The following is a 27,191-nucleotide window of genomic DNA, read 5'->3' as shown; positions in this document are numbered from 1 at the left end:
ATATTGCATGCCAAGAAGTGCATGCTGAAAGGAGCCTGATTTGGCTGTCTCTTGAGAGGCTCTTCCAGAGCCTTACAAATACAGAGGCAGATGTTCACAGCCAACCATTGGACTGAACATGGGGTCCCCAATAGAGGAGTTAGAGAAAGGATGGAAGGAGTTGAATGGGTTTGCAACCCCATAGGAAAAACAACAATATCAATCAACCAGACCCCCCCCCCCCACAGAACTCCCATGGACTAAGCCATCAACCAAATAGTACACATGGCTCCAGATGCATATGTAGCAGAGAATGGCCTTGTCAGGCATCAATGGGGTGAAAGGTCCTATGAAGGCTCAATAGATGCTCCAGTGTAGGGGAATCAAGGGAAGGGTGGTGGGAGTGGGTGGGTGGGTGGAGGAACACCCTCATAGAATCAGGGGAAGGGAGGATGTTATAGGGTGTTTCCAGGAGGAAGGGAAACCAGGAAATGGCATAACATTTGAAATGTAAATAAAATATCCAATAAAAAAGTCCTGTTGACAGGTCTGGCCTGAAGTCATGCTGGTGTCAGCTGAACTTCCTGGAGCACAGAGACCATATTGAGGTGAGTGGCCTATGCTTTCTCCCTTATTCCACATCAGTGTCTGTGATTCTGGGGGCCACTGAGAATACTATCTTGTTCCATGATCCTAATGTTTGTGGGGATCATGTTCGTGGTGTGCTTTCACAGGAAACATTGTGAAAACCCATAATCCCTTATTTCACTGATGTGAAGAGCAGGAAGGTTCTATTGCTGTTATATTAATGACTGCAGAATCATGACCAGTAGGGAGGGATGTTGAAGGTTTCTTTTTTTCATTTTTCTTTACTTTTTTATTTTTTCAATTAGGTATTTTCTTCATTTACATTTCAAATGATATCCCAAAAGTCCCCCAGACACCGCCCCCCTCCTACTTCTTGGCCCTGGCTTTCCCCCATACTGAGGCATATGAAGTTTGCAAGACCAAGGGGCCTCTCTTTGTGGAAGGTTCCTTATGACAACTATTCATATGTAAACTCACTGTGGCTGGCAAGAAAGTATCATACTAGTCATGGAGGCACTGAAGAGAACTCTTAAATGGGATGGGATGCTGAAGTGTAGTTAATAGAAGGGGTAGAGGAGTTGGGGAAGAGGTATATTCTACTTATAGGGCTGCCCATGAAAAGTATAACCCCATGCTCCAGTGAGACTATAGATAACACTAATTCATCTGTTTTATTTTTATTGTTATTTTTTCAAGTCTTTGGTGGAGGGGAGGTCACAGGGTTGGTGGACATGGCAGGACAAGGAAGTGCATGTGGTCAGATGGTATCTGATGAAAAAATGAGAGAATCAATACAAATGTTACGTTGAACAAATAGCTGTACATATTGGATATGTTGAAAATATATAATAGATTAATAGACATTTTCACAAAATCTTCCTTGAAAAATTTCTACCTCATGTGTTCAGACTATCAGTCTCCAAATTTAATCCATGCACTTTGGTAAATGGATACAGGAGTGTCCTGAACTTCTGGATCAACCATTCTTAAATGGCATCCAGAAGTGTGAAATACTCAGTGAAATAGTCAGGCAGTAGCCTTTGGTCTAAGGCAGCATTTAAGTCACTGAGCTGTTCAAGAAAGAGCTGGTCTTGCAAGACAGTCTGGTCTCGAACATCTTCTGAGTGTAAGTGTGTTGAGACATGAAGTCTCCCTGGGACTCCCAGCAGCCAAAGCTCTGCTGGAATGTGGAGTTTAGGCTATTGCTGGATCTTGGGCTGCAGTGGGTTGTGCAGATATCACACAAACTGATGACAGACCAAGGATACTCTTTCCTGTTGCTGGGTCTTGGTCATCCTGTACAGACATCAGGGGATCACTTAAGAGATTCTCATTGGTGTGATCAAGATAGAAGATCGACTCCGGGTCTGAGAACATATGTGGGCTGAAATGAGGAGGAGAGCTGGCATGAGATGTTCCCTTCCCATGTGGAAAATATAGGTTGTGAGTCTGGGGATGTACTTGATGGGCTGCGTGGAGTAGACCTGAAAACAGACTGTCTCTCACACAGGTATACTCACACTCAGAGCTTGGTATAGAGACAATAACTTTAGTGCTTTGAGGTTTAGCACAGGAATCCTGATCTTGCTTCCAAGTTTGTTATATGGCCTTCTCACTCTCCTTCCTATGCTTCTTAGACCTTGTATTCTTTTGGTAGATTTCACATGCCCAATCATCTTTGGAGAAGATGGCCATCTGATCTAGGGAATTACTCAAGGGGCTGAGTTCAGGAAGAGGGCTCAAAACTAGTGTTGTCTGGCACATGGAGAAGGTGGATTCTGTGTTTTGGGTAACATTTGAAGGACTGAGTAGATGTGAAAGCTTGATCCTGAGGGTCTTTGACACATAGAACCAGCCCTGGGTGACACATCAAGATAAGAAGGAACATTGGAAAGGTAAATCTATCACTAGATAGGTGCCCTGGTTTCCTGTGACATTCTTTACACTTCTGCTTCTGATGTTCCCCAATAACATGGCTCTTGAAACACATCTCTTCCAAGGACTGATCAATGAAGGATAGATTGGATTCTTGGTGAGGGGAGTTACTCAATAGTTCACCCAGGTAGTTGTTGACCCTTCTGACATTCTCTAGCTCATCTATTCTTGAACAAGGTCTGGAGAAATGAAGGAAAGGACAGCTCATAAATGGTCAGTTGCACCATCTTGGCCCCTAATATAAAGATTCTGAGTAAAAAGCCTGGGCTTTGGCCTCCATCACAGATCTTTAAGGAACTTGGACACAAAAAGCATAAAGGCAGAATGACCTGGACACAAAACCCACAAATTAAGGAAAAGATTCAATTTGGAGTCATACATTTTGAGAATGGCCCTGATCATTAAGATTGACTGACACTATGGCATACCATTATCCCTCTACAGTACAACAGAATTCTGCATTGAGAGGCTAAGGGGGATATAACTCCAGCCTTGCATATACATTTACCACCCTTCTACATCATGGTACTGTGTCAAGGAACCCAAATCTATATACAGACACCAAAATTCAAAAGTCAGGAAGTGTATAGGTGACTCATGGGGGAGTGGGTATTTGAAACACAAAAGCCCCCCACCTTTATCTGTTTCTCCATCATGCCAAGCCTCCGAGTCAGTGACATGCATTGTTTCTTGTTCACATACTTGCACTTTTCAAAATTCTCTTCCAGGACTAGCATTTGCTTTTTGGAGAGCACATTTTGTTTCTTCAACTGTGTTCTTGAGAGTGTCCTCCCATGATCTGTAGACTGAAAGGTAATTGGAAACCTTGGAGAAATAGAGATCATTAAATTTCCTGAAAATTTGTTCCCTTTGTGAAACCTTGTTGAACAAGAGAACCTGGAACAGAGAGAGAGAGAGAGAGAGAGAGAGAGAGAGAGAGAGAGAGAGAGAGAGAGAGACAGAGAGAGACAGAGAGAGACAGAGAGAGACAGAGAGAGACAGAGAGACAGAGAGAGATATCAGAAAACTCTGTAGTGTTATCTCCTTCACTCACCACCCCCCAATTGATTCCTCTAGACTGAAAAACAAAGATCTCATGCATCTGCATTGTGTGGTACACAAAGGCATAGTGGCTGGGCCATCAATGTGGGGGTCTTACCATCCCTCCTACTCTGTCTTCTGTGAGCACTGTATACCTATGGTTCCTAGTGTTCATATCTATGGGGAAACTCCACAACTGCTTCTTCTTTTTCTCAGGAGCACTGACCCCACTCTCTGGGGATTTGCTGGACCTCTATCTCCACACACATACATCATCAGCTTCAGAATGATACCAAAGATTTTCATCTTTCATCCACTAGCTCTTTATCTCCTCTGTAAGGATAACCACACCGAACAGACCGCTCATATACAAAAGATATGCAGGACATCCACTCACCTGTTTGTTTTGCCTTGCTTGGTTTCCTCTCTGCATTTGACCAGTTCTCCAGAGATAAGGTCTTAAATATCTTCTCCAAGCAGGACACTCAAAGCTCCACCCACTCTTTGTCTCCTCCCTCACTGCAGAACCTACAATTCCTAACACTCAGATTTCAGCCCCATCTAGATAGTCCTTGTCCTATTGATTGAATTACAATTGTTTAGTTTTCTTCAGTTTATTTTTGAGTAAGGGTCTGTCATTACAGGGAGCTCTTTTCTTCAAAAGCTTCAAAAATTTTTATGAATATGAGTGCCTTTGCATTTGGGCCATAGATGTTCATAATGGAGATGTCATTGTGGTGCATTTTTTCCTTAAAGTGTCTTAAATGTCCCCCACACCTCTTTTAACTACTTTTGACTAAAAGTCTATATTATTAGATATTAGAATGGAGACTCCAGGTTTTTCTTGGGTCCTTTTGGTTTAGAAAACATGTTTTCTTTCATTATACTGATGCAATGTCTATATTTGCAGCGGGGAATCTAAAGCAGATACCCACTTGTATTGAACCACTTCTTCAAGGACCTGGCCTTAATTGACTCTCCAAATAAAATGATCTCTGCAGATCCACCTTTTATACCCCATATCCAGTAGACCCTCCCTCCCTGTTCCATTCTGTGACCCCACTCAATATGGCTATGGTGAAGATATTTATCTTTTTGTTTCTTTGTTGGATTGATTTTCAATTTATGAGTTTATTTGTTGACACAGATTTATCTGTATAAACATCTTAGCTGTTCTGTAACTCAATTGGTAGACAAGGCTGTAAGAGCTCATAGCAATATATCTGCCACTTCCTCTGCCTCTCCAGTGCTTGGATTAAAGGCATGTACCACCACAGCTGATTTTGAGGACACCTTTCTTAATTGAGCAGAGATACTCACTTAAGATTCACTTAGAGTCTGAGAAACTATCATGGCCTTTGCCCCATCACTTGGGGTCTCCTGTACTTTGAGACTCCAGTTCAGTACAAATTTGACTTTTCCTAGTCAGTGATCATATCAAGGTCTTCTCATACCAAATCTTCTCAGCCTATTCTGCAGGGGCCCTTCTCATTCCTATCTACTGGTGTCACCTACTAGTTGTTCCCTCTCTTCTTAAACAATTCATGCAGCCAACAACTCACCAGGACCAATCATGTGTCTGTTTAACCTCTACTCAAAGGATCTGCACTTGAATGACTCTTTAAAACTGAAACTCAGATATTATAATTAGAATTAGAATAACAAAATATAAGATACAATTTGCAAAACACATGAAACTCAAGATGAATGACGACCAAAGTGTGGACACTTTGCCCCTTGAATTGGGAACAAAACACCCATGGAAGGAGTTACAGAGACAAAGATTGGAGCTGAGATGAAAGGATGGACCATCTAGAGACTGCCATATCCAGGGATCCATCCCATAATCAGCCTCCAAATGCTGACACCATTGCATACATTAGCAAGATATTGCTGAAAGGACCCTGATAATAGCTGTCTCTTGTGAGACTATGCTGGGGTCTAGCAAATACAGAAGTGGATGCTCACAGTCAGCTATTGGATGGATCACAGGGCCCCCAATGGAGGAGCTAGAGAAAGTAACCAAGGAGCTAAATGGATCTGCAACCCTATAGGTGGAACAACAATATGAACTAACCAGTGCCCCCTGGAACTCGTGTCTCTAGCTGCATATGTATCAAAAGATGGCCTAGTCGGCTATCACTGGAAAGAGAGGCCCATTGGTCATGCAGACTTTATATGCCTCAGTACAGGGGAACGCCAGGGCCAAAAAGTGGGAGTGGGTGGGTAGGGGAGTGGGGGGGGAGGGTATGGGGGACTTTTGGGATAGCACTGGAAATGTAAATGAAGAAAATACCTAATAAGAAAATAAAAAAAAGAAAAAAATCTATTCTCCACCCGCTTAGGTAAACAACTACCATATACTCCCCAGTGTTTCTTACAGGTGATTTCTTTAGATTACATTAAATAGAGTATTAACACCACCGCCAACAACAACAACAACAACAACAACAACAACAACAACAACAACAACAACAACAACAAAAACCCTGAAACTCAGGGGGCTGGAGAGATGGCTCAGTGGTTAAGAGCACTGACTGCTCTTCCAGAGGTCCTGAGTTCAATTCCCAGCAATCACATGGTGGTTCAAAACAATCTGTAATGGGATCTCCTGGCCTCTTCAGGTGTGTCTGAAGATAGTGACAGTGTACTCATAGAATTAAATAAATAAATAATTTTTAAAAATTGAAACTCTGCTTCCCAATCTTTGGCTCCTCCCACTCTGTAGACCCTCAAGTCCATTATGCTCACCAATACTTTGGTGCTGCTCAGGTTTCAAACTTATCCTGTGGAGACCTAGACATTTGGATTTAATTACGATTGTTCTATGTGGGGAGCCGCCATCACATTTGCCATTATAAGATGGCGCTGACAGCTGTGTTTTAAGTAGTAAATAATCTGCACATGTGCAGGGGCAGTTTTCCCGCCACGTGTTCTGCCTTTCTCGTGATGACAACTGGGCCGATGGGCTGCAGCCAATCAGGGAGCGACACATCCTAGGCGGAGGATAATTCTCCTTAAAAGGGACGGGGTTTCACCATTCTCTCTCTTGCTCCTGAAGATGTAAGCAATAAAGCTTTTGCCGCAGAAGATTCCAGTTTGTTGCGTCTTTCCTGGCCGGTTGCGAACGCACGTAAGAGTCCTATTGTCTTTTGTTTTGCTTTTTAGGCAGGAACTTTCCATTAGGCCATGCTGTGTAGATATGACCTTGGCTGAGCCTTCTGAGCACCGGATTAAAGGTGTAAGTAACCAAGAATCTTCAAGATTTAATCATTGTTTTCAGAGCATTTAGAAAGGGACTACTGTTTGTGAAAACTGAAAATTAAGGGAAAATTGGCCTTTCCCTCATGAAATTCCCATCCAGAAGAAAATGGGGTTGCACCTGCGAGTCATTATCTCAGGAAATGGATTTCTACTTAGTCTGCTTCCTTGGTTCCTATCAATTCCTCCATATTACTAAGTACCCATTCTTAGAAGCAATCAGTCTGTTCAGTTCAACCACCTGTGTGCTCCCTTATTAGAACACTCTCCTCTTCCTGGGCCATCCACAATTTTCTAAATTTTCTCAAACTCTCTGCAGACTTGATGTTATCTATCCAGATTTCTCAAGGCTCCTGAAAAGAGGGCTCAAGTTTTTGGCATGTTGGTGCCCGAGTTTCTGCTCCTAAGTTGGTCCTAAGCTAAATGGTATTAAGAAGAAAATGCTGATAACTTTTTGAGGGAATAAACTGGTTTTAATCAATTCATTATGATCCCTAACAACTGGACCAGAGGCTATCCCCCCAAAATTGTTGCCTGTATATGGAATAAGATATTCTACCCAGGCTGCCTTCTCTGGTTTCAATGGGATAAGAAGGGAATAGCTTTCTAGAGACTTGAAGTGCCAGAATGAGTGGATACCCAGCCAGTTCAGCAGGGAAGGGGAGGAGAATGGAAATAAGATTTTGGGAGAGAGTGATCCAGAGGAATGCAGTAGGCAGGATTTAAAGTGAATGAGTTAAAACAAATAAATTTTAAAGAAAGAAAAAGAAAATGCTGATGTATTTTTGTGGGGGAATGAACAGTTTTTAATCACTAAGAAGGAATCCAACCACTCTCAACTGCAGAAATACAGAATCTCAAAGTGGTCTCTTGCCTGTTCTCCAAAACTGTGTTAGGGAAGAACTTAGATTACTGAGCCAAATCTTGGGAAGCTTTCTTCACATCATCAGAGGGTTAAAATTTATCACAAAAGCAAAATCAAATTCATCAAAATAGAACCTGGTAAGTTTCATTTTCAGATTATGGGTTTACATTTGTGTGAGATCCTGGGAACAAAACACAATATTTATTGAAAAAAAAAGGAAATAAGTTAAAAAATGTTATGACATGTTTTATTTATGTATGAATTTGGTCATTATCTTACCAGGGTCCACATGTATATATTAGAAAGGAACATGTATAAACTAGTTTTGCCTTTCCACAGTGTGGAATTATTTGAGGAAGAATTCCTCTGTTTAATCCTGGCTGTGCTAGAACTTTCTCTATAGATCAAGCTGGCCTCAAACTCACAGAGACAGAAGTATTTCTACCTCCTTATTCTGGAAATAAAGTGCTGACCTACCAGTACCTAGGTTTTATCCAGCTTCTTTGGCCTCTGAAAAGACATTAGTCCTGCAGTTGCTCTTGTTATAAGCCATAGAAACAAGAAAGTATTAGGAAATCTGGGAGAATGGACTGTTGATCAGTGGTGAGCTTTCAATCTCTCCTTCAGTCCCATTTCTACTCCCCATTTACACCTGAACTTTCCATTCCCATTCCTCCCTGCATACCAGCTATATTCCAAATATTTACATATATGTGTTGTATGCCTGTGTATCTCATATATATATCATATGCATATGGTAAAGATACAGGAAGGTAGAGAGATAGACAGAAATAAATACACATATAAGTGAAAATACATAGCATGGTTATCTTTCTGGGTCTGTATTACCTCACCAGAATGATTATTCTTTTTCCAGCCATTGAGATAAAAATTTCATGATGACACTTTTTATCAGCTGAGTAATACTCTGTTGTATAAATGTGCTTTTATTCCCATTGAACAAGAGTGATGACCATCACCCATACACTTCATCTAAATTAAGCAAGCTTTACTTTCTGAAAGACAGGGCTATCTCCTTAAAGCGGGATTTGAAAATATAGAATCAAAGACAGGAAAGGATAGGGTTTATATAGTCCAAAAAAAACTGCAAGGCTAGGGAATTTTCAAGAGTCCTGAGATGTCCAAGGTATTTTGGTTACAAAGATTTCCCTGAATATGTTTAAATTATTTGGCAGAAAATTTATCTGCATATTTTCACAGTGTGAGTCAAACTCCATAGGATATGGAAAATGTCAAATTCCACACATATGTTTAAGTGTAGTGCCAGGGAAATGTTAGTGATACCCCAAAACCCAGACAAGAGCCTATCTGAAGCAACTCACACAGCAGGGTCTTTATTGAATCTTAGTTGGCTTGCCCACTCCCCACCCCCTAATGCACCACCATCATACAGGAAGGTTTTGGTGGTGGAGGAGCCTCAAATATCTATGAGGGCAAGGCTTTATAGTAAGCAATAAGCAGGGAGTACATGTGTAAATATGTGGCCTTTAACACAATCCTCTAGTGCTGGCAGTCATAATGGAACAAGCTAATAACAAGCAGGTGATTGTCCCAAGATGGCCTGCTTTGGATTAGCAATACATAATCTGCGACAGGTTCACCCTTATTAAGCAAGGCTGTAAGGGATTCATTTTAGAAAATATTACTGCTATTAATATGCCTTGCCTGTTATTATTAAACATATATAGCAATCACTAAGTAATACCACACCCCTTTGGAACAGATCTCTGCAGGCCCACAAAGATGTACAGTCTTGTAGTGATGCTATACAGACAAATAGATGAGTTAAGTCTTAATGATGATCGTATAAGAATTCCAAAAATCATATCAGTGATTATTAAGCTCTTTTATAGTGGGACTGCTATTAGATCCCTTTCTGATAGTCAAAACTGTAATGAGAACTCTGCCAGTCTCCCAAGTGTCGCCAGTTAATTGCTCTTGGATAGTGTCCAGACTTTGTCTTACTCAGAGCACATTCTAAGAGGTTGTAAAACAATTAACCAAAGGTCATAAAAAGGGAACTAATGATTTATTATGGGTGCTAGGACAGAAGATAAAATATTGACTAGGTTTATCTGTACGAGCTAAGCATCTATAAACTTGTAGAGCTGTGAGAGGTGATGGATGTTTAGCCAGATAATTACTCCTAATGGACATGCATTAGGAGGAAACAAGTATCACTAGCTGCTTGATTAGTGATGAACTCTCATGTGGGGCCAGGAACCAGCTTCCTGGCCACTTCTGTGGTGAAGGGAACCTGTAGGATATAATAGACAAAGCCTGTCTTTTGTTATTAAGTCAGCCAAAGTCAAAGTCACTTGTGAAATTCGTCTCATCGAAGTCATCTTGTCAAAGTTATCTCATAACAAGAAACATAAACACAATGTACTGGCTGGTTTTGTGTGTCAGCTTGACATAGGCTGAAGTTATCACAAATAAAGGAGCTTTAGTTGGGGAAGTGCCTCCCTGAGATCCAACTTTGGGGTATTTTTTCAATTAGTGATCATGTGGAGAGGGCCCCTTGTAGGTGGTACCATTGCTGGGCTGGTAGTCTTAGGTTCAATAAGAAAGCAAGCTGAGCAAGCCAGGGGAAGCAAGCCAGTAAGGAACATCCCTCCATGGCCTCTGCATCAGCTCCTGCCTTCTGATCTGCTTGAGTTCTAGTCCATGTTCCTTTAGTGATGAATAGCAACATGGAAGTGTAAGCTGAATAAACCCTTTCCTCCCCAACTTGCTTCTTGGTCATGATGTTTGTGCAGGAATAGAAACACTGACTAAGACACAGAACATACAAAAAAACACAGATAAAACCTTCCCTGTTTGTAGCAGAAACAACCAGACAGTAGTGCTCATGTAAAAGACCTCTCTGTGACATTCAAAACATAAGTCAAACCTTTTCTCTCTGTAAGGCAGAAATGAGAAACAACCAGAAAGTGATGCACATGCACAAAAGAAAAGAACCAGATTGGTGTGCACTTCTCAGTTCCCCTAAGCCAATGCTCACCTGTGACTCAGGATGTCTCCTGGTCCTGCCATAGCCACAGTTCTCAGATACAACTATGCCTGACTGCAAACATCCAGGGTACAAATTCAGGGCCTTGTTTAGCAACAGATGGCATCCTCAGCTCCCTGAGCCATGCCCACCCAAACGGAGGCTCAGGACGACTCCTGGCCTCACCATTGCCAAGACTCCCAGACACATATTTCCTAACCACAAATCGGCCATGGAACAAATTTAAGGCCTTGTTCCCAAAAAGATGTGGCACCATTTAGAATCAGTGAAACGAAGAAGGCACAGCCAGAAATAAAGCTATCCAAACCTAAAAAAACTTACAGCCTGTAGTAACAAGAAGCAACCAGAAGGTGGTGCTCACAGGAGACAGATGCAGTGCCACTCAGAATTCTTTCTTTCTTTCTTTTCTTTCTTTTTTTAAAAATTTTATTAGGTATTTTCTTTATTTACATTTCAAATGCTATACCAAAAATTCCCTGTACCTACCGCTGCCCTGCTCTGCTACCCACCCACTCCCACTTCTTGGCCCTGGAGTTCCCCTGTACTGGGTCAAATAAAGTTTGCAGGACCAAGGGGCCTCTCTTCCCAATGATGGCCAACTAGGCTATCTTCTGCTACATATGCAGCTAGAGACACAAGCTCTGGGGGTACTGATTAGTTCATATTGTTCTTCCACATATAGGGTTGCAGACCCCTTCAGCTCCTTGGGTACTTTCTCTAGCTCCTCCATTGGGGACCCTGTGTTCCATCCAATAGATGACTGTGAGCATCCACTTCTGTATTTGCCAGGCAATGACATAGCCTCACACGAGACAGCTATATCAGTGTCCTTTCAGCAAAATCTTGCTAGAATATGCAGTACTGTCTGCTTTTGGTTGTTGATTATGGGAAGGATCCCTGGGTGGGGTAGTCTCTGGATGGTCCATCATTTCATCTCAGCTCCAAACTTTGTCTCTGCAACTCCTTCCATAGGTGTTTTGCTACCTATTCTGAGGAGAAATTAAGTATCCACACATTGGTCTTCCTTCTTCTTGATTTTCTAGTGATTTTCAAATTGTATGCTGTGTATTCTAAGTTCTGCGCTAATATCCACTTATCAGTGAGTACATATCATGTGTGTTCTTTTGTGATTGGGTTACCTCACTCATGGATGATATCCTCCAAATACATCTATTTGCCCAAAAATTTCATCAATTCATTGTTTTTAATAGCTGAGTAGTACTCCATTTTGTAAATGTACCACATTTTCTGTATCCATTCCTCTGTTGAGGGACATCTGGGTTCTTTCCAGCTTCTGGCTATCATAAATAAGGCTGCTATTCACATAGTGGAACATGTGTTCTTATTACCAGCTGGAACATCTTCTGGGTGTATGCCCAGGAGAGGTATTGCTGGATCTTTTGGTAGTACTATGTCAAATTTTGTGAAGAACCACCAGAATGACTTCCAGAGTGGTTGTACAAGCTTGCAATTGCACAAGCATGGAGGAGTGTTCCTCTTTCCACATCCTTGTCAGCATCTGCTGTCACCTGAATTTTTGATCTTAGCTATTCTGACTGGTGTGAGGTGGAATCTCAGGGTTGTTTTGATTTGCATTTCCCTGATGATTAAGGATGTTGAAATTTTTTTCAGGTGCTTTTCAGCCATTTGGTATTCCTCAGCAGAGAATTCTTTGTTTAGCTCTGTACCCCATTTTTAATGGGGTTATTTGAATTTCTGGGGTCCAGCTTCTAGAGCTCTTTGTATGTATTGGATATTAGCCCCCTATCAGACTAGGATTGGTAAAAATCCTTTCCCAATCTGTTGGTGGACTTTTTGTCTTATTGACAGTGTCCTTTGCTTTACAGAGCTTTGCAATTTTATGAGGTCCCATTTGTCAATTCTTGATCTTACAGCACAAGACATTGCTGTTCTCTTTAGGAATTTTTCCCTGTGCCCATATCTTCGAGGCTTTTCCCCACTTTCTCCTCTATAAATTTCAGTGTGTCTGGTTTTATGTGGAGTTCTTTGATCCACTTAGACTTGAGATTTTTACAAGGAGATAAGAATGGATCTATTCACATTCTTCTACACAGTAACTGCCAGTTGTGCCAGCACCATTTGTTTAAAATGCTGTCTTTTTTCCACTGGATGGTTTTAACTCCGTTCTAGTGTGTTATTTTCTTTCTATGAACAGAAACCTGATTCAATCTCCAGTCTTGAGAACAGAAGGACAAAAACAAGAGAATACAGAAAATTATTAAATTTTGAGAGGAAGGCATGCCTATACACAAATGAGAGGAAATATCTAGTATATGTGGAAATGGACATTCAGGTCTCATCCTTCCTCCAATGCCAGCATACCTAAGCTTCAGCAGTACACTTAGTCCAAGGAGGTGTCTTTACATTTTTGTAAAAGTACGTTTTACAAAAATTTCAATTGTTATTTTCAAGTTATGGAGCCACAACTCAATGGCAGTGGACATGTTTCAGAAGTTTGTTTTTTTTTTTTTTTTCTTCAAATACCTCTACATAACGAGCCATCGTAGAGGATCCAAAAAAATTGATTGGACATTTTAGAAAAAAAAATTAATGTTTTATCTTGTTAACATAAGGTTAAACTTTAATTTAAGGACTTAGAAGGGAGTGGCAAGATAACCTCTGTGATTTCCAGACTAAATTGGTCTGCATAACACTTTTTAGAATAGGTGCATCTACAGAAGACCCTTCTGCAAAATAATAACAAACAAGCATTTGTAGATAGGAATATGTAAAAAAAAAACTTATTCACTTTTCCCACCTCTTCTCAATATCTATAGTAACACATCAGGTTCTTTGATTTTCATAAATTATATGAGTAAATAAATGTTTCAATTAATGGACACACACACAAAATGGAGCTCATTAAAAACAGCTGCTATGGCCTGAACACAACAATGTAACATTTGATTTATATAGAAACTGCACATCTAGGAGGAGTGTACAGGATTCCCACACATGATATAAGACTATTATAACACTTAGGGAGTCCTTAAGCTGTCTTTCTGCCTTTGGAGAGGAACTGACTTCAGTTCCAGATGCACCAACAGTGGCTCACAACTGCCTAACATCTTCCTGTGGAAGCCTACACTCCTCTGACCTCTAAAGCACCTGGCATCTTCATTCATTGATTGAGGCATTCACAGTACTAATAAAATAAGGCTGAGCATGGTAAAAAAACAAACAAACAAACAAAACAGGCCTTTAATCCTATCAGTTAGGAGGCAGAAAGGGGAGGAACTTCATTTGTGGAGGGCAATCTGGTTTATATAACCAGTCCCAGGAGAGTCCGTAATATATACAATGACCCTCTCTTTATGAATAAATAAATAAATATGAATAAATCATTGGAAATAAAAACAAAGCAGTTCTTCTAAGAGTAAATTGGAAAAAATCCTATCAGAAAATAATTTATACTTTTTGTTTACCTAAAAATCTGATTCAATACTACCTAACAAATATATGCTTTGTGTTACATTATCACTCTTCGTATCACTGGCAATTCTGGAGCAGTCTAAAACTCACATAGATACTCTTGCCTCTGCCTCCCATGTGCTGAGGATCCACCACACCAAAACAGGCTTTGGGAATAAAGATGAGGCTACCCTGAAGAATAGTCTGATTCAGACATAAACCCTGGCATCTACTACACCCAGCTTAATTCATTGTTTACAAGTTCATTTCTATTTTATTCAATTTTATGTGAGTGTACATGCCTCAAGCTGAGGGTGGTGGGCAAGCCTAGAAAGGTGATTCAAAGGCCCTGGATCTGGAGTTACAGCATATATTGGTGTTCCAGACCAACGTGACAAGAACCAAATTCAAGATCAACAAGCCATCTTTTCTTTTGTGGTGTGTGTGAAAGTTTACATGACCATGTTTATGGACACCATAACCACACCTGGGGTCCTAGAGCCAAAAAGACTCAGATGCTAAAGGACTAGAATTCCAAAGGGATGGTTGTGAGCCACCTAGTGGAAGCTGGGAAGTAAAGCAGGCTTTCCTGATAAAGCAACAAATGCTCTGACTCACTGAGCTATCTCTCCATCCCCAGCCTCATCACAGGTGAGGGAACCCTGATCCAGCTCCGGCTTTTCCACACCTCAGACTGTGCTTTATCACCCCCTGAACAGTGCCACAGCACTTTACTACAGCCCAGCACCTGCCCCCGCGGCTGAGTGGAATAAGTTCAGTCACACACCCAGTGACCCTTCTCCCCATGCGACCATGCCAACTAAGCAGACATGGACCAAAACAACTCTACATCCTAAGCGTGGGAGGAAGAGTTACTTTGACTCATTTGTCTGCTTCAGACCATATTTCCCTTGCATTGCTGGATCCAGCAGTGATATGAGTGTTTCTGTCCAATTTAGTAATCTTCTTAGGCCATGGACTTTGACTATCTCATGATGGTCAGCTCTGGTATTTTTGTTTTTTGTTTTTTTTCATGGCAACAGAAGGGGAGTTGCTATGAAGTAGATATGCTGCGAACCATGGCCTCTACAACAGCAGATGCAACAACAGCTAAGTCCCAGGAGAACATGTTTAACCAGAAACAGATTTAGAGTTTTCAAGTATGTATTTGAGTCATTCTGGAATATTCTGGGGAATCTTCCATGTCAACATATCTTGGAAGTTCTTGATTAGGATATGTGAGTCTAAGTAAGTCTCAGAGGAAAACATGCTTGCCACTGCCAGAGCAGCAATTTATAGATCCTGGATGAAAAGCTTGTGGCCTGAAAAAGAAGAAAAACCTTAGACACAGCAGGGATAAAGATACAGAAAGACCAAGACAGAAATATCTACATATCTTGATATTAAGACTGAAACAGGAAAGTAGGATTAGCAAAAATAGACTCCCAAATTCGAGGGAATGTTTATGTAGGACAACAGTTATCAACGTGTGAGTAGTGGTCCCTTTTGGAATCTGATGTCCCTTTCACATCTAAGAATGAAAATATCAGCTGTTCATATTTATGACCCATAACAGTTACAAAATTAGAGTCATAGAGTAACAATAAAACTATATCATGACTGTGTGTCAACATACTGTGAGGTACTGAAGCAGTCTGAACACTGAGAATCACTAAGCTACAAGTTGGTGGCAGTGTTTAACTAGAAGCCCTGGTGTCTAAGTCCCAGAATCCCTGGGTATATAATGTGCCTCCACAATAGTAACCCAGTTAAAGCAGAAATCAAGGTCCAGCCTCAGGTACACATATGTCCATCTTCCCAATTGTGCCCAGACATTTTAAGCAGAGAAGCACCAAGATGCAGATTTCTGATCAGAGAATTGTTGCCTGAATGGAAAGTCACTATTTTAACAGCAGCAAACAAGTAAAAGAGAAGGTCAGAACTTCAGACCTTGTTCTGGTACTCAGTCCCCTGAATTCTTCATGCCAGTTCTATGCCTTGCTCTACACAGGGGTATATGCACTGATCAAAATCTTTTGGAGGACAAGCTTTTCTTCCTTGGTATGTATAGTGAGTCTTGTTCCCCACTACCCCATTTTCCGTGAGAGCCTTGGAACAAACTTCCCATAAGCAATATTTATCTGTGGGAATTAAAAGGCACAGGATACCATAGAAGCAAAACTCACTGGGAAATATGAGGATATCTAGATGTTTTGGGGCACTCAGTGTGTTCCTCAGATTTGGAGACCTGGATATATAAGGAGACACCCTGGCAATTGAAAAGTGTTACACTTGTCCTCCTGGGGGACATTGGGATCTGGGGTCATTTAAGGGTCTAGTTGTCATTAGAGATTTGATTGCATTGATATTCCTGGGAGGTCTGGGTGAATTTGAGACACGTGGAGACTATGGTTTCTTTTAGGATCTTGTGGCATTTGGACCAATGTTTTTATATATGCATATGAAAACATTTTCTAACGTGCAAGGAAATGGGGGCACTGTATCATTTAAAAACAAAGTTTCTGGGGTAGGACAGATCTATTGGCAAAGCACCAGTAACTGGAAAGCATGGAAGATTGTAAGGATATACTCAAACAGAAATACATGGTAAGAGTGAAACAGACCCACAGTAACCCTCCACTATCTATGCCTTACACATGAAGTCTTCCCAGCAGTTGTTGCAGGCTTCCTATTGTGCAGGGACTACTAAGCATCTTCATCTTTTATCTCCAGTTTGGCTTTCAAAGCACTAACACTACTCTACCATAGAGTAAATATACAAAAAGCTCTTGTGTTAATACATGACTATCAGCCCAGGGACACTGGTGTCTGGGCCAAGCCTCTGGACACAAGAGTCGGGGATCATCAAGGACTAGGGATACCTCATCGACAAATAAGAAAAAACACAATTGAGATATAATACTGACAGGCTGTTTTCTTGACATGTGAGCCCTTGAACTCAGGAGGCCCGGTGCTCTCCTAGACTTGACTCAACCCCAGTCTTTTATTGAAATCATACAAGGAAATTGGTTTACAAAATTCATAGGGGAGATAGGAAAATGCTTCTCTATTTTCCTGTGCCAACATTTTCTTGTGACACAGAGAAGTACAGATTTAGAACAGAAAAAGGAACTATACAATCAGAGACATAAAAATTTTACAGCAAGCACAATTTTTTTATATCTCCCAACCACCACTCTCCAGTGAGGTCAGGGGCAGCAGTACTGTGGTTACAAAGTCAGTATCTTCCAGACATATAAAAAACAATACAGTTAAAAAAAAAGGCAAACATAAGGTCATACTACTGACTCTGCAGTCTTTATAGTTTTTGGACCCCATCTGTCTATCTACAAAAACATCCTCATTTAACCTGTATGGAGAATTCCTAGCAGGCTGCTGCCATTGTCCCTAAACACAAGGAATCCATTGTTAACTTTCTGGGGGAATATCTGTCCATCCTCAATTTTATGATACCAATATTCTATTTTTATTATACAGATTGAAACTAAGAAAGGGGAACATCTTCATAATTACTCATCTTTGCCTGCGGCTCTCTAGGTTCCTTTTATTTCCACCTAGAGCAAGTGGCTGTAACATACATTTCTCTTAAATTATTGAACAGCAATCACTTTAATATTATTGGTGATATCTAATTGATGGATATCAATTGGACTCCTAAGAGATCTTGCCAGGTTACCAAATACCAATTTAATCAAGGAAGGAAGAAAGAGAAGGAAGAGAAAATAGATAGAAAGAATGATAAGTGCTAAGAATAATTGCAGAAATGACATCACAAGGTGCTTGCCCCAAAGAAGCAGGCCTTGGGGCCTCTAAGTACTCATACTGGGGCCCACAAGGGGCCATAGTCTTGTGCCTTAAAACATGGTACCCCCCGGCAGGTTTTTTTTCCTTGTCATCAGGTGCTCCAGGCATTTTGAGCTTAATGTGGGGTGTTTCCAACATACTGGCATTTGAGGAGAACCTCACTCTTGATTTACCATTTCAATGTCCTTTCTACTTCCACTGGTTACTTCCATGACTTAGTAAGAAAGGATGGTACTTTCAAGAAAACAAGACGACTAACCTTCCAGCATACCCACATGATCGACAAAAGAAAATTCATGTTCAATTCATCCTGTTTGCCAGGTGGTGGTGGATCACGTCTTTAATCCCAGCACTTGGGAGGCAGAGGCAGGCAGATTTCTGAGTTCGAGGCCAGCCTGGTGTACAGAGTGAGTTCCAGACAGCCATGACTATACACAGAGAAACCCTGTGTCAAAAAAAAAACAAAAACAAAAAAAAAACAAAAAAAAAACAAAATAAATAAATAAATAAGTAAATAAATAAATAAAAATAAATAAATAAAGCATAGTAGCATCAATTCAACCTGTTCATCAGCAGGCTATCCCATGTTTCCCATATCTTTCCTGGGGGTTAAAATCTACTCCAAACAATCTGGTGTTAAATTTCTTCTCCATAATTATACTTCCAAGCCTTCCCACCCTTTATCCCTTCATATCCAGATTACCTTCACACCATGTAGCCCCATAGAGTCTGCTGCACAAACCATACAGAATCATGGCCACATAGAGTACATCTTTCTTTATTGAGCACAGATACCTAGTGACAATTTTTTGAGGAGTGGAAAAACTAACAGAGTATTAGAACTGTTGTTTTGTGCTCCATAAAGAAAAATGCAGCTTCTTTGCTATTCTTTCCTTTTTTCTAATCCAAACATTGTCTCTCCACATAAGCTTAACACTCTCTCACCGTTATAGACCCAACTGTCTTGCAACTTAGAAATATCTCCTTGCCTTTTTCTCCAAAGTGCTTGGATTTAGGTGTAGGAAAACATAACGGGCTTCATTCACTATTTAGCTTGGCCAAAGGTATGCTCAGCTTTCTAACTTTTCATTGAGTATATGAAATCATCTGTGACTTGCAAATCTATATGCCCATGAAGTTCAGAAGAGATCAGGAGATTAATCCCTTCATTGGAGGTCAAGGATGTTAGGAAACACATAACAGGGAAACTGGGAATTGAACAGGGTGCTTCATCAAGAGCCCACTTCATCTGAGCTATCATGAACCCAAGATCTTAATTTTCTTGATGTTGTGGAGCATTGTAAAATAGTAAGAAGGGCATTTGTAATTTGATTAGATCACTTTATTAATTTAAAGATAAAATATAAGTCTTGCATTGGGGATTGGAACAACTCATGAATTGATAAGAGAAGGTCATAGTAAAGACTGGTATATTAACTCACCTAGAAACTCAACACTCAGAAGAAGCAAGACATAGGCCAGAATGTTAAGGACATACTAGATGACATGATGATCTCCTGTATTTAAACTCTGGTGACTGGTCTGGATTGCAGCCTGAAGCCATGCTGGTGTCACCTGACCTTGCTGGACTACAGAGGCTATATTGAGGGGGAGTAGCCCATGCTTTTCCCCTATTCCATGTCAGTGTTATGATTTTGGAGACCTCTGAGAACCTTGTCTGAGACCAGGATCTTACTGATCCTGGTGGTCAGGTTCATGGTGTGCTTTCACAGGAAACACTGGAAACATCCATAATCCATGATTTCCATGAATGTAAAAAGCAAGAACAATGTTATTGCTGTGATATGATGGCTACAGACTCACTGTTGAGAGGGAGGGACAGGGCAGGCTTCTGTGATAACTGCGATTCATATGCCAACTCACCCCACCTCCAAAGAAATTAACATACTAGACAGGGAGGCACTGTAGAAAAATTTTAAAAGGGGTGGGATAGTGAAATGTACATCTTCACAGTTGCTGGCTAGTGGAAGGTGTGCAGGAGGGGAAGAGGTCTATTCTATTTGTGGAGCAGTCCATGAGGAGAATGTCCCCATGCTCCACTGAAAATATAGGTAATGCAAAATGGTCTGCTCTTTTAATCTTTTTTTCCTCTTTGGGGTACAGGGTGGTAACAAGAATGAATACACATGAAAGGACAAGGAAGTGTGTGTGATCAGGTGGTATCTGGCATAAAAATATGAGAGAATCAGTACAAATGTTATGTTGAAAAAAATTATATATATATAAATTTATATATATTTATATATATAAATTTATATATATATATATATGTATATTGCATTAAATGAAAAATATTCCCAAAATCTTTCTTCAAATTTTCTATTTCAGGTATTTAAACAATCTGTCTCCAAATTTAATCCATACATTTTGGAAAATGGAGACAGGATTGTCCCAACCCTCAGGATCAATACTTCATAAATGACATCCAGGAGTGAGAAATGCTCAGTGAAGTCAGGCAGTGAAAATGTCTAAGGCAGCATCCAAGTCACTGAGATGTTCAAGAAAGAGCTTGTCTTATATGGCAGTCTGGCCTTCAACATCTACTGTGAGTGTAAGTGTGATGAATATTGAAATCTCTGTTGGATTCCCAGCTGCCAAAGCTGTGATGGACTGTGGAATTTGGGCTAAGGCTGGAACTTGTGCTGCAGCTGGTTGTGTAAATATTAAAAGAAACTGGTGATTAATCTATGATACTATCTCCTGCTACTGGGCCTTGTAAATTTTGTATACACATCAGGGCTCCACATAAGGAAATCTCATTGTTCTGAGCAGTAGAGAAGGTCGATTCCAGGTCTGAGAACATACTTGGGCTGAGAGGAGGGGGAAAGCTGACATGTGATGTTCCCTACCATGTGGAAAATATGGATTCTGAGTCTGAGGATGTACTTGATGGGCTTCAACTGCATAGAAAATGAAAGCTGAGAATAGACTGTCCCTTGGACAAGATATCCTCAAAGGCAGAGGCTAGCTAAAAAAGACAGTGCCTTTAAGACTGGGAGGCTTAGTACAGGAATCCTGGCCTTGGATTGTAACTTATACAATACACTTCCTCCTCTGCTTCCTTTGCTTCCAAGACCTTGTATTCTTTAGGTAAATCTTACAGGCCTGATCAATGTTGGAGAAGATGGCCATCTCCTGTAGAGAATTACAAAAGGGACTGAGTTCAGGAGGAGGGCTCAAAACTGATGGTGTCTGACACATGGAGAAGTGGATTCTGGGTGTTAGTTAATATTTGAAGGTCTGAGTAGAGGAGGAGAGCTTAAGCACACAAACCTCTCTGTGAAGATTGAAAGTAGAGATCACTATAGGTCTAACTACCCCAAAGGTGATGAAGTTTCTGTTTCTGCTACCAGTGCAGATTCTGTGTGCCAGAGACATTTGGATGTCAGCTGTTCTCCTCAGTTTAGAGCACTGAGGAACTCCCATGATCAGAAATTTATCTTCTCCCTCATTGATCAGCACTTGAAATATATTTGTTTCAGCAAGAACCATATTAGTTGGGTACATCAGAGGCAAAAAATTTAGAGAACTTCTCAGGAAAGCAGGGAAACTCTCTAGTGATAGGTCTTGTCTTCCCAATGTTTGTTCCCCTCTTAATTCATCATCCAGTGTTGACTCTATGTGTGAGAGATCCTTGGGCTTAAGTTTTTTTCCTCTACTTAGACCTTCAAATATTAGCCAAAATTCAGAATCCACCTTCTTCAACCCAATACACCCCTTAAAAAATAACAAATTGCACAGGAAGTCATTTAAAAAACTCTTAAAATGTGATAGGTTGCTAAAGTATAGCCCTCCACAATTGATGACTTCTGGCAAAGGTGATAGAGGTGAAGGAACCTGAGAATAGAAGAAAAATAGATCCAAGGAGCCCCACAGACTCTAACTTCTATCCTCAGGACTCCACATTAATTCCTCTAGATTTCTTACAGAACATGAAACTAATACCTCATGTTGAACTGATGAACAGTGCACAAAAGCATAGTAACTGGAGCAGCACCCTGAGGTCTTAGCAGCACTTTCCCCATGTCTTCTGATTCTTGAAATCCTATGGATATTAGTGTGGACATCTATGATGAAAACTTGCAAAATTCTCCTGAATTTTTCTCAAGACCTATATCCATCAAGCTGGGCTTTTGTGTAACTTCTAACTCAAAAGACACACACCATCTCCAGAACGCTGCCAAAGGATCTCTTCCATTAGGTCCTTCTCTGTTTGTTGAAGCTAACCCCACACACAAGTGTACACATCAAACACAAAATTTATTCACAACACCAACTCACCAGCCATTCAGTAAGTTATTGTACCTTGCTTGCATACATCACTGTATTTGAGCACTATTTCTAGGATCAGAATGTAAATGTAACTTTTATTTCATTTCACATAATTGTCATCTTGGAGGTGTACTGCTGAATAACTCATACTTTATAGCACAGTCTGAACTCTGCATGATTGGTTCAATTATTTTGGCATAAAAGTCTTATGAATTTGCTTATTGAATCTGATTTCTGTCAGTTTCTCATTAAATTTCTCTGCTTGGTAACAAGCTAACTCTGCAAATTAGTGGTAATCTTCTGCCTCTTTCTTATTCTATGGATTCAATTGCCTGTGCTGACATGCACTGAATGAATTCACAGAAAAACTCAACTCCACTGACCTGCACTGCACTCACTTCACTGACACTCAGCTAAGCAACTCAATTCTCAACTCACTCACCTGCCCCTCTCTACTATACTCTCAAGTAGCTGTTCTCCTGAGAGTTTGGAACATCCTGTCATTCTGTCAAATCTTTTTGTAATTGATCACTTTGTCTGCTCTTCAATTAGATCCCATTGTTTGCAATTAAAGGTGTATACTAAAGTGTTGTACCTCACACTTTAGTAAGGCTGTAGTCTAATTTGTCCAGACAGCTTTTCTAAGCTCAGGATCAAATGGAGAATTATTATTCTTGTCAAGGTTCAATCTTTTCTATCTGATCTAGGGAGCCCAAGAGCCAATTTACAACCCAAAAAAAATGTAATAAAATCCTGCTGGCCCAATCATTCTGAACTTTGTTTCATCTTTTTCCACCTGGTGTGAATTAGTTCACAGACATCCCAAGAGAAGAAGAACACAGTAAAAATCAAATGTGTTCCATCCTTCCCTGCATGGTAAACAGCAGCATCATGATACTCTAAGGGAAGAAGTGAAAAATTGAACTACATTAAGGATTCCAGTCAGAGGGATTAATATATGTGGCAAGTCTATGACCCAGCCAGATATCACAGACCTAGAATATCTTTGGATGTGACCAGAGCAGTCATGTTGCTGGATTAAATTTCCTCTGCAACAGGACTTACATGTATTTTCTAGGCAGGAAACTCAGAGTTCCACCCATTCTTTGGATCCTCTGACCCTGCAGACCCATAAATCTTTTAGATATACACACAGGAACCACTCAAATTCCTGCCCTAACCAAGAGAGTCCTAGTCTTATTGATTGAATTATAATTGTTTTCTTGTTTGTTTGTTCATTTGTTTGATTTTGACTCAAGATCTCTTCATGAAGACCAAAGTGTTATAAAATGTACTATATAGACCAGCCTGGTCTCACACTCACAGACATTGCTTTGTCTCACCTTCCTAGACTGCTAGCACTAAAGGTGTGGATAACCAGGATCATGCAAGGTTTAATCATCTTTTACAGAACATTTACTGAGTGACAGGATTGTATGGAAAATGGTGAACTTTATATGGAAAAGAGAACATTGTTTCTGTCCTCCTGGGTCTGAATGCCTGAGAAATTGGAGCTTTACAAGATGGTGGCCTTATAATTCATTACCAGATCTATGAAACATTTCAGAAGTAAGGCCCATTAATGCCTCTCCATGCCAAGTTGTTTGAAGAAGCCAAGTTTGCCTTTGATGTGGAGAAAGAAGGATGAGGACTTGAAGGCCAGCATTCACCATACAGTAGCACCACACTTGCCTGGGCTACAGATGTCCCTGCTTGGAAAAGGAAAAAAAAATACACCAAGTAAAAACAGGCTGAAACTCTCAATGAGACTGGAGGACTTCAAAGAGAGGAATAGTCATACACTCTTGAAGTTATCATAGACTACAAGAAAATCAGAATAGGGGCACAGAATTGTAATCCCAGCTACTTAGGAATCTGCTAGAGAACTGCAAGTTCAGTGACAGCCTGGGTATCAGAATGACTTTGAGGTTAACCAGGGTTATGTGACCAGAACTTTTCATTTGAAGACACAAAGGAGTAGAGACTAGAAATTTAATTCAATGAGACATTTCCTTCTGTCTTTTTATGAACTGAACCCTGATTCAATCTCTGTTTTTTGTTTGTTTGTTTGTTTGTTTGTTTTGTTTTTCAGAAGAGAAGGAAAAGTAGGAAGGAAAATTAAAATGACTAAATTTTGTGAGGAAGGCCTAGCAAAAAATCAAGAGAGAGTAAATGTCTAGTATGTGTGGAGAGGAACTGTCAGGCCTCATCTTTGCTTGCAAGTAGGACTCTTAGAGTCAGGAATACACCCAGTCCAAGCAGACTTATTTCAACTTTTATATTACAGTTTATGCAATGTGATGGTTGTGGGGGTCACTGTCTTAGTCACAGTTTCTATTCCCACACAAAACATCATGACCAAGAAGCAAGTTGGGGAGGAAAATATTTATTCAACTTACACTTCCACATTGCTGTTCAACACCAAAGGAAGTCAGGACTAGAACTTAAGCAGGCCAGGAAGCAGAATCTGATGCAGAGGCCATGGAGGGATGTTACTTACTGGCTTGCTTCCCCTTGCTTGCTCAGCTTGCTTTCTTATAGAACCCAAGACTACCAGACCAGAGATGGTACCACCCACAAGAGGCCCTGCCCCCTTCCTTGATCACTAATTGAGGAAATGCCCCACAGCTGGATCTCATGGAGGCACTTCACCAACTAAATCTCCTTTCTCTGTGATAACTACAGCCTGTTTCAAGTTGACACACAAAACCAGCCAGTACATTGTGTTTGTTTCTTGTTATGAGATGACTTTGACAAGATGACTTTAACGAGACAAATTTCACAAGTGACTTTGACTTTGGCAGACTTAATAACAAAAGACAGGCTATGTCTATTACATTCTTCAGGTTCCTTTCACCCTAGAAGTGGCCAGGAAGCTGGTTCCTGGCTCTACATGGGAGCCTACCAGTGATTAAGCAGCAAGTGATACTTGTTTCCCCCTAACTTGCCCAGACTGAGATCTTAACACCATTAAAAGTAAGATGAGGCTCTTTGTCTAACATCAGGCTCTGCTGGCAGTTGTCATGGAGTCCATAAGATGGTCCAGAAATTTGGCTAGAGTATATGACATTAGGCAGAGAGAAAATGAAAGCCCTACAGCTTTTTTAGAGTAGGTCATGGAGACATTTCAACAATACACCTCCACAGACCCTAAATTATGAGAGAAGAGAAGCAACAGATTTGAGATCTAGCAAAGATCCTGTTTTCAGATATGGCCAAACCAAAAGACTGTGAGAGAAGCCTAAAACAGATAGCCTCAAAAGGAGATAAGAGGGCCCTAAAGCTCAAAAGTGTACCCTCCCCAAGCCTAGGGTAACCTAAGAAATAATAAAAAATAATAAAGTTCAATAGTCTGTCTTGATAAAACCTAAATATAAAGTCCCTTCATCAGTTTATAAATGACTTCCCAGTGGCAACAGAAGCAAAACAAAACCCCAGGACCTCTTAGATAACCTGACACATTCAGACTATTGAACTTCTGCCAAGAAGGTGTTACTCTGTCAACCACAGGTCACCTCATTAGAGGTGGATACATACTCAAAATTGTGGCCCTGGCATTAGCCAATTGACAATGTGTCAACAATTGATAGAACTTGCCCCTGCCCTGTTTACACATCCATGCAGCAATGACCTCCTGGTTAGAGATGATGCCAGAATGACTCAATACCAGCCTCTCTTCTTGAATGTCCCCAGGATAGCTTTTCAACTTCCCTTGCTCCCGACCTTGACCTCTATCTATGGGCCTCTACATGACTGATCAGATTGATACAGAGGTAATGTAGTTCATCAGTGGCAACAGCTTCATTCAGGATGGACAGAGGTATGCTGGGCAGTGGAGGTCTCAGACACTGAGATCATATGGACAGAGCCACTCCTGGCAGGAATATCACTCCAGAAAGCTGAACTAGAAGCTCTGACCAAGGCATCATACTTGAGAAAAGCTGAGAGACACACATGGCTGGTGTACCTTTGCAACTGCTTATATCTGTGGAGTTATTTATAGGGAGAGTGGCCTTTTGATGGCAGAAGGAAGAACTAAACTCCATCCCAGGGGGCAACAAGACAGCACAGTGGATGGCCCTAAAAATGGGCCCATCATGCCCTTGATTGCCCTAGACCCAGGAGAATCCATAATCTCTGATCAGACAGAAGATGTGATCTGGACCAAAATCCTGTCTATGTCTCGGTATCATCAGTGAAGATAAAGCACAACTGACTACAAATTAATTGTACCTGGGAAAAATTAGTCCAAATATACTGAAAAGTATTGTCACACATGGGACGCTGCGGAATGCAAGACTTAGTCTACCAGTCCACTACCAGAGTATCCAGCAATACCTCTCCTGGGCATATATCCAGAAGGTGTTCCAACTGGTAAGAAGGAGACATGTTCTACTATGTTCATAGCAGCTTTACTTATAACAGCCAGAAGCTGGAAAGAACCCAGATGCCCCTCAACAGAGGAATGGATACAGAAAATGTGGTATATTTACACAATGGAGTACTACTCAGCTATTAAAAAGAATGAATTTATGAAATTCCTAGGCAAATGGATGGACCTGGAGGGCATCATCCTGAGTGAGGTAACCCAATCACAAAAGAACTCACATGATATGTACTCACTGATAAGTTGATATTAGCCCAGAAACTTAGAATACCCAAGATATAAGATACAATTTGCAAAACACATGAAACTCAAGAAGAATGAAGACCAAAGTGTGGATAGTTTGCCCCTTCTTAGAATTGGGAACAAAACACCCATGGAAGGAGTTACAGAGACAAAGTTTGGAGCTGAGACAAAAGGATGGACCATCTAGAGACTGCCATACCTGGGGATCCATCCCATAATCAGCCTCTAAACACTGACACCATTGCATACACTAGCAAGATTTTGCTAAAAGGACCCTGATATAGCTGTCTCTTGTGAGGCTATGCCGG

At 40.7% G+C, this 27,191-nt stretch overlaps 1 long non-coding RNA gene and 3 pseudogenes across 2 annotated transcripts in view; 2 read left to right on the top strand and 2 right to left on the bottom strand.

Annotated features, from left to right (window-relative positions):
* The window catches only part of Nlrp5-ps (NLR family, pyrin domain containing 5, pseudogene), a 92,413-nt pseudogene extending 71,744 nt beyond the window's left edge, over nt 1-20,669 (top strand). Inside the window, exon 13 of the transcript NR_045120.1 lies at nt 20,310-20,669. The product of NR_045120.1 is annotated as an NLR family, pyrin domain containing 5, pseudogene, transcript variant 2 (transcript). The remainder of the gene's footprint in view (nt 1-20,309) is intronic.
* Obox4-ps3 (oocyte specific homeobox 4, pseudogene 3) lies at nt 2,090-2,609 on the bottom strand (annotated as a pseudogene).
* On the bottom strand, nt 15,282-18,405 carry Gm38596. The gene is made up of 2 exons (XR_881827.1): nt 18,220-18,405; nt 15,282-15,457 (listed from the first exon to the last, which is right to left on the bottom strand). It is a non-coding gene; the product is annotated as a predicted gene, 38596 (long non-coding RNA).
* Nucleotides 21,257-21,698, top strand: Obox4-ps2 (oocyte specific homeobox 4, pseudogene 2; annotated as a pseudogene).

Source organism: Mus musculus, chromosome 7 (genome assembly GCF_000001635.26).
Source record: "Mus musculus strain C57BL/6J chromosome 7, GRCm38.p6 C57BL/6J".
Lineage (NCBI taxonomy): Eukaryota > Metazoa > Chordata > Mammalia > Rodentia > Muridae > Mus > Mus musculus.
This window is presented reverse-complemented; position numbering and strand designations above follow the sequence as displayed.